The sequence below is a fragment of the Ambystoma mexicanum genome, chromosome 14 (genome assembly GCF_040938575.1).
Source record: "Ambystoma mexicanum isolate Mex_15411 chromosome 14, UKY_AmexF1_1, whole genome shotgun sequence".
NCBI classification, from domain to species: domain Eukaryota; kingdom Metazoa; phylum Chordata; class Amphibia; order Caudata; family Ambystomatidae; genus Ambystoma; species Ambystoma mexicanum.
The window spans coordinates 462050276-462061940 of NC_090940.1; the positions used below are offsets into that span (position 1 = coordinate 462050276).

General features: G+C 45.9%; 1 pseudogene; it reads right to left on the reverse strand.

Moving 5' to 3' along the window:
- Window positions 1-3269: 3269 nt before the first annotated feature.
- LOC138527721 (U1 spliceosomal RNA) lies at window positions 3270-3415 on the reverse strand (annotated as a pseudogene).
- Between the last annotated feature and the right edge of the window lie 8250 nt (window positions 3416-11665).

Here is an 11665-nt window from a genome sequence, read left to right on the forward strand (position 1 = left end):
TATCAATCTGGATGTGGAGTCCTTATACTCCAACATCCCCCAGGCTGATTCCTTGGGCATTATGAAGACATTTTTACAAACTAAGACAGATACCACTTCTGTTCCTAGTGAGTTTCTGGTGGAGTTATTGGAAATTGCGCTTTCAAAAAACTTCTTCAGGTTCAAGAACATGTATTACAGGCAAATCAAGGGGACGGCTATGGGGGCATCTTTCGCTCCCAATTACGCCACCCTATATATGTGGGACTTTGAGGAATCTAACATTATGACAGACTCTAATCCCTTCAAACTTGCTCTCAAATTATATAAGATGTATATTGACAACATACTCATTATTTGGGATGGTTCTAAAGGTGATCACAATGCCTTTTTTCAATGGATCAATAATTTAAACCCTAATTTGCGGTTTACAATCCAGACTAGCAACAATGAGATTGCGTTTTTAGATTTGCTAATTAAGGTGGACAAAAATGTCTTGGCAGTGGACCTTTACAGAAAGGAGTCCGATAGGAATACGATACTGCACCACCAGAGTTTTCATGCTCAATCTTTAAATTCTAATATCCCATATGGACAGTTCCTAAGGGCCCGGAGAAACTGAAGATTTCATTAAGCAGGCTTCTGCGATTGAAGAAAGACTAACTGAGAGAGGTTACCCTAGAAAATTGTTGAAATACTCAAAAATACGAGCCCAATATCAACATAGGGAAGTTTTCTTGAAAAAGGAAACCAAAGAAAGAAAGTTGGGAAATAACCAGTTAGTTTGTGCCTTGACCTACAATACTCAACATAATAAGATCAAGAAGATAATATCTAACCACTGGCACCTACTCCAGCTAAATATGATTGATTTACCTAAACCAATCTATGCTTTTAAAAGAGGCAGGAACATCAAAAATTGGGTGTTTTAGGCCGATCGAAACCAAGTGCAAGACAGCCAACGGACCTTTACTGCGACTTGGGGTATGCCCCCTATCACGGGAAATTACCCCTGTGGTAATTGTTCCAACTGTGCGAGCACTTCGGCGACCTCTACTATCAAACTTCATGACAGGGATTGGAAATTGAGGCATCACACTACCTGCCTCAGCCTTAATGTAATATATGCAATAATATGCCCCTGTAAAAAGGCTTACATTGGTAAAACGTCTAGAGCGGTAAAATTGCACATAAGTGAGCATAAATCCAAAATCAGGACGGGGCAGTTGGATGCTCCTTTGACTATGCATTTTTTGGAGCTGAAACATAGCCCAGAGGATCTAAAATGGCTGCTGAAAAAGTGGTTGGCACTGATGCGGCCAACACGGCGGCACGTCTGTCCCAGAAGGAACAGTGGTGGATATACCACACTAATAGTCTAAGTAGGGGATTGAATCAACAGGAGGAGTGGAATTGATTTCCTTAGGGGTTGGTTTCATACTTGGTTTATTTATGTGGACCTTCCCTTGTTGTAACATTCATCTTCTCTCCTATTTTGGTGCTCTATTTTTGAATTTATATTTTTTAATTTATCTTATATTTTTTATATTTTTGTACACAAGTGTGCGCATTCCCCGTTAGAAACAGGGGTGCAGTTCGGTATTTCGAAGCTGTTCCCTTTTACTATTCTTTCTTCCCAGACTTCTGCCGTAATAGTCCGTTGTCTATTTTTAGCCTTTGGACTTCTTTTGAGCAGTAACGTGAGTACGCCTTTTATGTTCGTTAGTTGGCTAAGTGAAATAAAAGACGGCTCGGTTTTCCTTAGCATTTGCTGGCCGTTTTGTTTTGGAAACGGACGCTGCCGCGATCGATCCCTTGGTCCTGATAGCAAGGTAAGCCTCTTACATTAAGCTGGCCTATGCCTTTTTGAAAGGGAGAAAAGTGAATTCACGGTAGTATTGTCTACTGTTTGATTCCGTATAGATTGAAAACAGAACACACACACGCGATGAATCGCGAAGAGTGCATCTCTCCTGTTCCGCTCGTTACGAACGGTTCCGCGTCCTGTAGCTGGATACACAGGAGGCGGCTTCACTTACCAAAATGAGAACGCGTGAGAGACGCATTGATATGTATGAGTTTCCTCGTACGGGCGAATTAGCATTTTTGAATGAAGATATATATATATAGTTTTTTGCTAATTGCAATCTTGTGCCGCGTTCTCTGGTAGACTTCCGTGGGCAGTCATTCATTTATTAAAGTAAACTTTTGTATTCTCATTAGACTAGCCTTTATGTGAAGAGTGAGCAACCCTGATGTTCACCAGAGGCTACTGGAGTACAAGTTACCAGGCGAACCCAAGCAGGGTTTGCAGGTATGACGATTATTTTATTACATTGAGTCCCGACAGATGTGGAGCATGGATGAGTGTAAAGTGTGAGATATGGCACCAAATGTAAGGAATTTATGTTTTTGTGCTATATACCATGGACCTTAAATTAGCAAAGGGTCTAGATCAGGGTTGTCCAACCTTTCTGAGTGTGGGGCTGAAGCATTAACTCTTTGTCACCCAGTGGGCCGGCGAGCCAAAAGTCAACAACCTCACCCAAAGCAGTATAATAAAAAGCAATATTGTGTGACCTTTGACACAATAGGATCACAGGCAGTGATATCCATGCAGTCCCAAAGATAGCTTTTGGTGTCATGGGCAGTGATGAAAGGTTAGTTGCTTGTGATTTCTTTCAGTGTCTATGTGTTAATATTTTTCTGAAATAGTGGGGGCGACCGAGCGTAGCGAGGGAGCTATAAGGTTCTAGGGAGGGTTTGAGGGGGTTTCCCCCCCAATAATTTTTTTTCAAATATGAGGTTGAAATGGTGCATTTTACAGCAGAACAGGTGACCAAAAAGCTGTAAGTTTACAATCAGTTCTAAAGGGAAACATGAAAATTCCATGTCACCAACAGCAGAAAAGAACATTTTACAACACAACACATTTTAATGATCAATGTGTCCACATTGTAAGACAGCACTGTCACTGATGTAACACATTGTCATGCTGGTTGTACCCAAAATATGCCTCTGTAGCAACATGTCTATGCTGGCTGTTCCCAATTTAGACCTGCATTGTCCTGTACAAAGCATGATTGATGCTGCCTGGGCATGTGCAGTGTGCCCAATACATATGGTAGCTTATCTCTGTAATACACATTACTTCTGTGGTGATGAAAGACGCATGTGGAAAAGCGATCACCCAGAGGTGAACCTAATTGAAGAAACGCTATGTGAGCACAATATTAAAGTATGCAACCTAGCAGGCCTAGTGCGCAGTTTACCTTTTCTTTCACCAATAATGCAGTCCCCCACTACCAGAAATAATACAGTTGTGTATCCCGCATTTGGGAACATAGCAGGGGTCAGCAAATCCGATGTGCAATGGGTAAGCCTCACCCTGGGAGATCTGCCCTTGAGATCAGATTCTCCCCTGCCAGCTAAGTATGAGTTGTATGCAAGAGGGCAGGGGTTGGGTCAGTTCTGGGAAGCCCCGCTAAGCGAGGGTGAGAAGGCAGGCCCTGACCCAGCCCCAAGCCCCCACCCCCCGGAAGCTCTGAGCGTCTGCAGAGCTGCCTGTCCCGTGTGTAGGGGGAAGCTCCAGCAGGCAGAGCCCAGCAGAAGAGCAGATTGTAGAGCAGTTCCTTTCTCCCATCAGGCCCTGCTCAGCCCGAGATTTGTAAGGATGGCTCGAGCAGACCTGTTGCAGTCTGCCCACTGGCCTGTCGGCCCCACACGGGCCCTGGCCCTCCTGAACGGAGCTGCTCAGCGCTGGCCCATTGACACCATCATAATCATCCTGGACCTCGACGCTCCACCGCCCCTGAACCTCAAAGTTCTGCTCAATGACAATGCTGAAGCTTTGACATCTTTGCCGTAACCATATTCCGTGTTGTGTCGGCCGAGCCTGCACAGCGTCAAAGGCAAGTATTCCCTTGTCCGGGCCCAGAGGTCACTGAGTCTTCCAGTGCCATCCACTTGGCACTGCCTACTTTTCCCAGCGTTTTCTACCTGCAAATCAGCACCACTGCCAAACAGAACTGCATCATTGTGGTGGCCCATCGCTGCTGCTCTCCGACTTGGCCCCAGCCCAGCGCAAAGGCATCCATGCTTCTGGTCTGATGCTGAAAAGCCTGGCTCTGCTAAGATCCGAAAGACAAGAACTAAGGTATTTTGGGAACATAGTACTATTGTTTTTTGTGTTGCAACTGTATCAGCTCACACCTCTCCTGAAGGGTATAGGCTGCCCTCAGACTGCGCTACCAAAAGAGTGAAAATAAGTTATACCTGTTGGGCTTGCCTGTTTCACTTTTATGATTGGGATCACTGCTGCCTGGGTATTACGCGCGTTATAAATAACCTATCATATCAGATCGTATCATAGATCACAGATGAAGATCATAAGCAACTTCCAGAAACCTTGGCAGGTGGTCCACTGAGGCCCATTTGCAGGTTGCAGTGTGTTATTGGGGCACTACTAGGGTAACATATTGTGCTGTACATGTGGTATTCGCCATGCTTTGATACCCCACTGGCCACATCTATAATGTCCAATGTACTTGGTATAATGCATGGACATTTTCATCAATCCGCACTGTGCTTAGAGGTAAACGTAACTAAGCTCTCGCTGTTCTTCTTTGTCTTGAGACGAGGAAAAAAAGCACTGCAAACGTTAAGTTTCTCAGCTGATAAAGGTTCATCTTCGGTGACATTCGCAATTCAAAAGAATGATTTTTGGGGCAGACAGGCTGTGTCGCCGCAACCCCTGCTAAACATATGTCCAGAGATGACAAACCTTGAAAGTAACTGTGCACAATGGCCCTCTGAGCAGCGGCCCATGGCTAATCAGGGGTTCAGGAATCCGCTGTGCTGCCCACACCAAGAGGAACTCCTGCACAGCACCTGTCCACATAATCCTTCGCCCGGGCCAGCACTCTCTTCTCCTCACCTCGCCACCTCCTCCCTTCATCTTGGCTCGCCTTTTGCCCCTCGGATCACCATGCAACAGAGGAACGGGCATGTCTGGGCCAGAGCCCGTTCCTCTCTTGCATGGCGGGTCCTGCTTGGATAAAAATGGGATATTTAAATGCAAAGTAATTGCTACTATATTAATCCCATTGTTCATAGTTTGTGGGAGTACTGGGCAATTGTATGGACCTGCGCTCACTGAAAACGAATGGTATTCCCGAGGTAACCCTCACTATGCCGTGATACGAATTAGTCTATCCTTCCTCCATCATCAAGTCCCAAGATCTTCTTGACAAATGTATTTTATCCGACAAACATTGCATAAATAAATAAATTAACGCTTCGTGGCTGAGGACTGTAACTACCTCTGTTGACCCCATGGGGTCACCAGTGAAAGTAAAAGTTTTGCGCACAGGCACATTTAAAAAATAAAAAACGTTTTTCTCAAGAGTTGTCCAACATACGGCCTCGCGGGCCACATAAAATGGCTTGGCAGGCCGCATTGTAGCCTGCGGGCCGTATGTTGGTCAACCTTGGTCTTGATGGTTTGTTGAAATTTTGTCGACATTTATTGAGGGATTGTTTGTGGTTTTTTGCTGCATTTAGGTATGCAGCACACATTGGGCCCTAAGTTGTGGGTTAATAGATGAGCTAGATGGGTAGAGCGATAGATTTGATTTATTTCCCCCTGGTCCAATACAATTGTGAGTACTACTGAGTGAGGGAAGACAGCAAGCTAGTTTAATTATTTTTAACTCTTTGTTCATCTGTTTGTTTTTAGAAATTTTAATGTTCATCCCATCCTGATGAAGACTTATATATTTTGCCATGTTGAAACTATTTACCAACTGGGAAGCCCGTGCTTTAAAGAATATCTACGTTTATGGGCACCAATAGTCGATACTTTGGGCCTCATCATGACTTGGGCGGTAACGGTAACGCTATTAGCGTGGGCGGTATTAGCCCTACCGCCGAACTTCCCGGCGCTAATAGCGCCGGATCACGAGTTTGGCCGTAATGTAAGTCCCCATTCGCCACTGAGCCCATTCGGGAATGCCCCATTGGATTTCCCGCCGGCGGTAATAGCACGAATTTTCGGCGGATTTCCCCCCTGCTCAGAGCTGGGGCGAAATCCGCCGAAGCCCTGATTCGGCGGACCCTTAAATCCGGCGGTAATAGCGCTACCGCCGGATTTAAGGGTTACCGCCGAAGTCGTGATGAGAACCATTATTAACTGTATAGGCGAAATGAATTGGAAATGAATAGTATATTCCGCTTCAATATCTTAAAATAATTGAATGTTTTAGGAATTTATTTAGATTGAATGAATGTATGGATGTGTGATATATAGGATGTATTTATAACAAAACTGATTAAAATGTTTAATGATTTTTTACATATTGAAATCAAAATAAAATGAAATAATGATTGGATTTTGCTAGCTTTCTGCCTTCCTCCTTTAGCTAGTCTCCTTCTCCTGGTACCACCCTATGTTTCATTGTATGTTCTCACCTCAAGGTACCAGTGATTGTTGAAGTTCCCACCTTGGGTTTTGTATATTAGGTGCAGCACTTTGCTGTGGGGGGAAATAGTGTTTAATGGAGTGGGACTGTTTGAGAAAATTATTTTACCAGAGGGTCCTTCTCCTTGCTCCGTGGGGCCCACTAGACATTTTTTTACAGTTGGGCTCTTTGACTTTTCCTCATCCTTGCTTCATTATTTCTGCCGTCGATTCAGTTTCGTTTAGTGAAGAGCAGTTAGCTGAGATTGTCAAAATTCCTTCTTTTTTTGACAAATTACAGCTAGATAACGTGACTGGCGATTATCTGAATATCACTAGTAACAGCATATTACGACTAAAAAAAAAGAAGTTCAGAACTGAAATGCACAGCCATCTGCTTACTGAGTACTTAAAGAAGAATATTATCCCTATGGGATTAATCGTCCGCAACGAACTCTGTCTCTTTGTGGACGATGCTGAATACAAAAATGCCTTCTCTGGGGTAGGTACAAAGTTTAGCAGAGAATGGATGCTTCTCACCATAAACACAGCCCTGAAAAAAAGTTTGGCTGTTGGAGAAGAGATTGAAAAAGCTGAATTGGCCTTCAAAGCAGATACCACTATCCTTAATATCAAAGAAAAATTAGATACGATCGAAAACCAAGTGATTGATTTCATAAAAATCACCACTGCTAAAAAAATGGAAAAGCTTATTAAGGATGTAAAAATGTTTTTAAAAGAGACGGCATATCGTTATCTAAAAGCGGACTACCAGGGCCCGATGAATTGGAGAGATCCAGATGATAATACAGCAGCGGGGGCATCGATTAGAAAAAAGGTTACTTTTCAGATACTTCATCTGATGATAGCGATGGTTATCAAAAAAACAAGAGGTAACCAACAAAACTACAGACAAAGGAACAGAGGGTCCCAAAGAGGAGGGAGAAGAGGGAGACAAAATATGTTTTCCAGTATCCACCATATTTTTATCCCCAAGGGTTTGCACCTCCTGGGCAGATGCAACCATTTCCCCCACAGGAACTCCCTTTTCGGCCCCAACAAATAGGCCCACCCCCATTAGGGAATATATTTGAGACAAGGAGAAGGGTGTACAGAAGATAAGCTCCCCTTCTGCCGTCTATAATCTGTCTGAAAAGGTATTGACACCCAAGGAAGTTTTATACTTGAAAGAGGTTTCTCATTCATACCCATGAAGGATCCAAGTAAAATGGACATGGAAGTAGAATTGAGAAATTTCTTTCGTAAAATTAGACTCAAGGTTTTTTTTGATAATGTAGAAAAGGACCCCGTGGGCATCAGAGCCAACACTCCGTTCAAACCACCATCTAAGTTTACCCCCTCCGTGAATATGATATCCAAAGAAACGGTCACATTTGAAAAGGCAGTACTCTGAGATTTTAATGCCATTTATGATAGCAAAAATAAAGGCAAAGACAACAAATGCTTTAATTTTTCTAAAGAAGACTGGGTAGGCTTTAAAAACTTACAATCAGATAAGACCTTTGTGATCAAAAAAGCGGATAAGGGAGGAGGAGTGGTAGTGTGGGATGCCATCAAATAGGCTCTCGAAGTGATGAGACAACTCAACAATCGAGAAGTGTATGTCAAATTGCAGAGAGACCCCTCTCATGGTATTTTGAAGGAAATTGAAAGATTGGGAACATATGCTTTAGAAAGGGAAATCATTACCCCAAAAGAACTTAGTTTTCTTGTTCCTAGCAACACCAGGACTCCCTTAATTTACATGTTACCCAAAATACATAAAAGCATGACTGCACCGCCTGGTAGACTCATAGTTTCCTTAAGTGGTTCCATTTTGGAACCATTGGGGCAGTACTTGGATTTTGTCTTGAAACCCTTAGCTAAAAACACTCCCACTTATCTTTCAGATTCGACGGATGTCATTAGGATGGTTGCATCTTTTCCATTCAATAGTGACCAGGATATGCTTATCACTCTGGATGTGGAGTCCTTATACTCCAACATCCCCCAGGCTGATTCCTTGGGCATTATGAAGACATTTTTACAAACTAAGACAGATATCACTTCTGTTCCTAGTGAGTTTCTGGTGGAGTTATTGGAAATTGCGCTTTCAAAAAACTTCTCCAGGTTCAAGAACATGTATTACAGGCAAATCAAGGGGACGGCTATGGGGGCATCTTTCGCTCCCAATTACGCCACCCTATATATGTGGGACTTTGAGGAATCTAACATTATGACAGACTCTAATCCCTTCAAACTTGCTCTCAAATTATATAAGATGTATATTGACGACATACTCATTATTTGGGATGGTTCTAAAGGTGACCACAATGCCTTTTTTCAATGGATCAATAATTTGAACCCTAATTTGCGGTTTACAATCCAGACTAGCAACAAGGAGATTGCGTTTTTAGATTTGCTAATTAAGGTGGACAAAAATGTCTTGGCAGTGGACCTTTACAGAAAGGAGTCCGATAGGAATACGATACTGCACCACCAGAGTTTTCATGCTCAATCTTTAAATTTTAATATCTGTCAAGCTGGTTGGCCCGAGAGGACCGCGTACCTGCAGTCTTGGTGGTTGGTCTCGCAGAGGTAGCCAGTCTGGAGTCCGGGAACTGATGAACTAGTGGCACGAGGAACCAGCCTCTCCACCACCCAAAAGAGGAACTGGGTGGAGGATGGACCAACTCCCAATGTCACGAAAGGCACTCTCCAGATAAGCGTGATAAGAGGATTGTTAGGCTCAGACGGATGGAACCATAGTCCAGGTGGAGCTTGTTGTCGAGACCATGAATCTTCCAAGAACCTCTGTGCAGCGACAGTTGGTAGATAGACCAGAGTGGCAGAAAGGGAATTCGCAGTAGGCAAAAAGAGCTTGGCTGGTGCTGATGGTTCCAATGGTAAACAGGATAAAGTTCGGAGTCAGGCAAGACAGGAAAGAGGGAGGTCAGATGGAGCTTGCTGTCTGGCCAAATAAAGAACTGTCTAAACGTGCCCAGGATGGAACAGGAGAGTGCAGGCTAGCATAGGGTATGACCCAGATACTCACTTGGTGGAAGATGACCCAGGACAGGCTCAGGTAAGGGCTGGTGGAAGGCTGACCCAGGACAGGACCCAGGTAAAGGCTGGTGGCAGACTGGCCCAGGACAGGACCCAGGTAAGAGCTGGAGGCAGGCTGGCCCAGGACAGGACCCAGGTAAAGACTGGAGGCAGGCTGGACCAAGACAGGACCCAGGTAAGAGCTGGAGGCAGGCTGGACCAAGACAGGACCCAGGTAAGAGCTGGAGGCAGGCTGGCCCAGGACAGGACCCAGGTAAGGGCTGGAGGCAGGCTGGCCCAGGGCAGGACCCAGTTAAGAGCTGGAGGCAGGCTGGCCCAAGACAGGACCCAGGTAAGTGCTGGAGGCAGGAACAACGAGGCGAGCGAAGCGAACCGCATTGAGACGCGACCCGCTTCGACTCGTGGCTTCTTTTATGGGCCGCCGGCGCCCGAGAGGCCTGGAACGCAAGCCGTTCCGTTTCCGGGCGCCGGCGAACCCACAACGAGGCCTGGAAGGCAAGCCCCTCCAAGAAGGAGAGCCCAGTCCACGGCGCATGCGCGGAACCGAGACAGAGGACTCCCGCACATGCGCCGAAGGCCGCCGGCCCCGTAACCAGTCGCTCCCCTCCCGGCGAGTCCCCAGACGCGAACGCGCGGGTAGACTCGCCAGGAGGAAATGGGAGCGGCAGACCCCAGTCTCCCGCGTGACATGACACTATGCCCCCTCCCAGGAAGACCCGGGGCCCCAGGTTTCCAGGGAAATCGTACACAGAACTCACGTATCAGCCGGGGTGCATGCACGTGCTGGCGCGGTTCCCATGTCCGATCACAGGCTGGGTACCCCTTCCAATCAACCAAATAGTGGAGTACCCCTCTGCGGTAACGGGCATCTCAGATCTCGTGTACCTCAAACTCCGGGACGCCCTGCACCAGAACAGAGGCCGGGCGAGGAGAGGTGCGGCCGTAATTATCGACCACATAGGGTTTCAACAGGGACACATGGAAAACGGGATGTACACGCCAAGAAGGGGGTAGTCGAAGACGGAAGGCTACAGAGGACAGCCGCTTGGTGATAACAAATGGCCCCAAATATCGAGGAGACAGTTTGACGGGCAGGTTGTGAAGGGGCAAGTTCTTTGAGGATAACCACACCTTGTCACCCTCCCGGAAATCTGGTTCTGCACTCCTCTTCCTGTCTGCCTGTCTCTTCATCTGATCCTTGGCTTCACTCAAGATCTTGCGTGCTAGTTCTTGTTGTTTCCGGATGTGTAAGACCAGGCCATCAGCAGAGGGAACAGTACTAGATGGAACTGGTTGAAAAGGCATCAATCGAGGATGTAGACCAGTGGAACAGAAGAATGGGCTGACTCCAATGGAAGCATGAACGGTGTTGTTGTAGGACACTCCTGCCAGATCTAACCCATCTTTCCAATTAGACTGTGTGGCATTGGCAAAACAGCGGAGGTACTCCTCCAAAGTCTGATTGGTCCTTTCGGTTAGCCCATTGGTCTGTGGGTGATAGCCTGAGCTTAGGGCTCTATGTATTCCCAGATGACCACACACCTGGCTCCAAAATGATGAAAGGAACTGGGTTCCCCGATCCGATATGATCTTCTCCGGTAGGCCGTGCAACCGGTAAATTTCGTGCAGAAATGCTGAAGCCATTTGAGTAGCTGTAGGGATTTTCTGGAATGGGATGAAATGGGCCAGTTTGGTGAAGCTGTCCACAACCACCATTATACAGGTGTACCCTTCTGAAGGAGGCAATTCCACAATGAAATCGGTAGCGATAGTATGCCACGGATAGGGTGCTATTTCAGTGGGCATTAGCAATCCCAATGGTCGTCTTCTAGGAACCTTGCACTGGGCACAAATTGGACAACTTTCGATGTACTTCTGGACCTCGGTCGCCCAACCAGGCCACCAGAACTGTCGGGATATCAACTCTCGAGTGGCTCTGATCCCACGATGTCCTCCTATGGGTGAATCATGGAATCCATGTAGAATGCCCCTTCTAACAGCTCCTCTAGGTATGTAGAGTCTTTTCTGAAAAAACAACAGTCCATCTCGTTCTGAAACCAATTGCCGACTAAGAAGGGTCGTTCTTTCTGGATCCGACCGAGTGGCTTCCGTGATGGACTTAAGGTGAGGGGACAAGGCCAGCAAAAAATGGCGAGGAGAAAT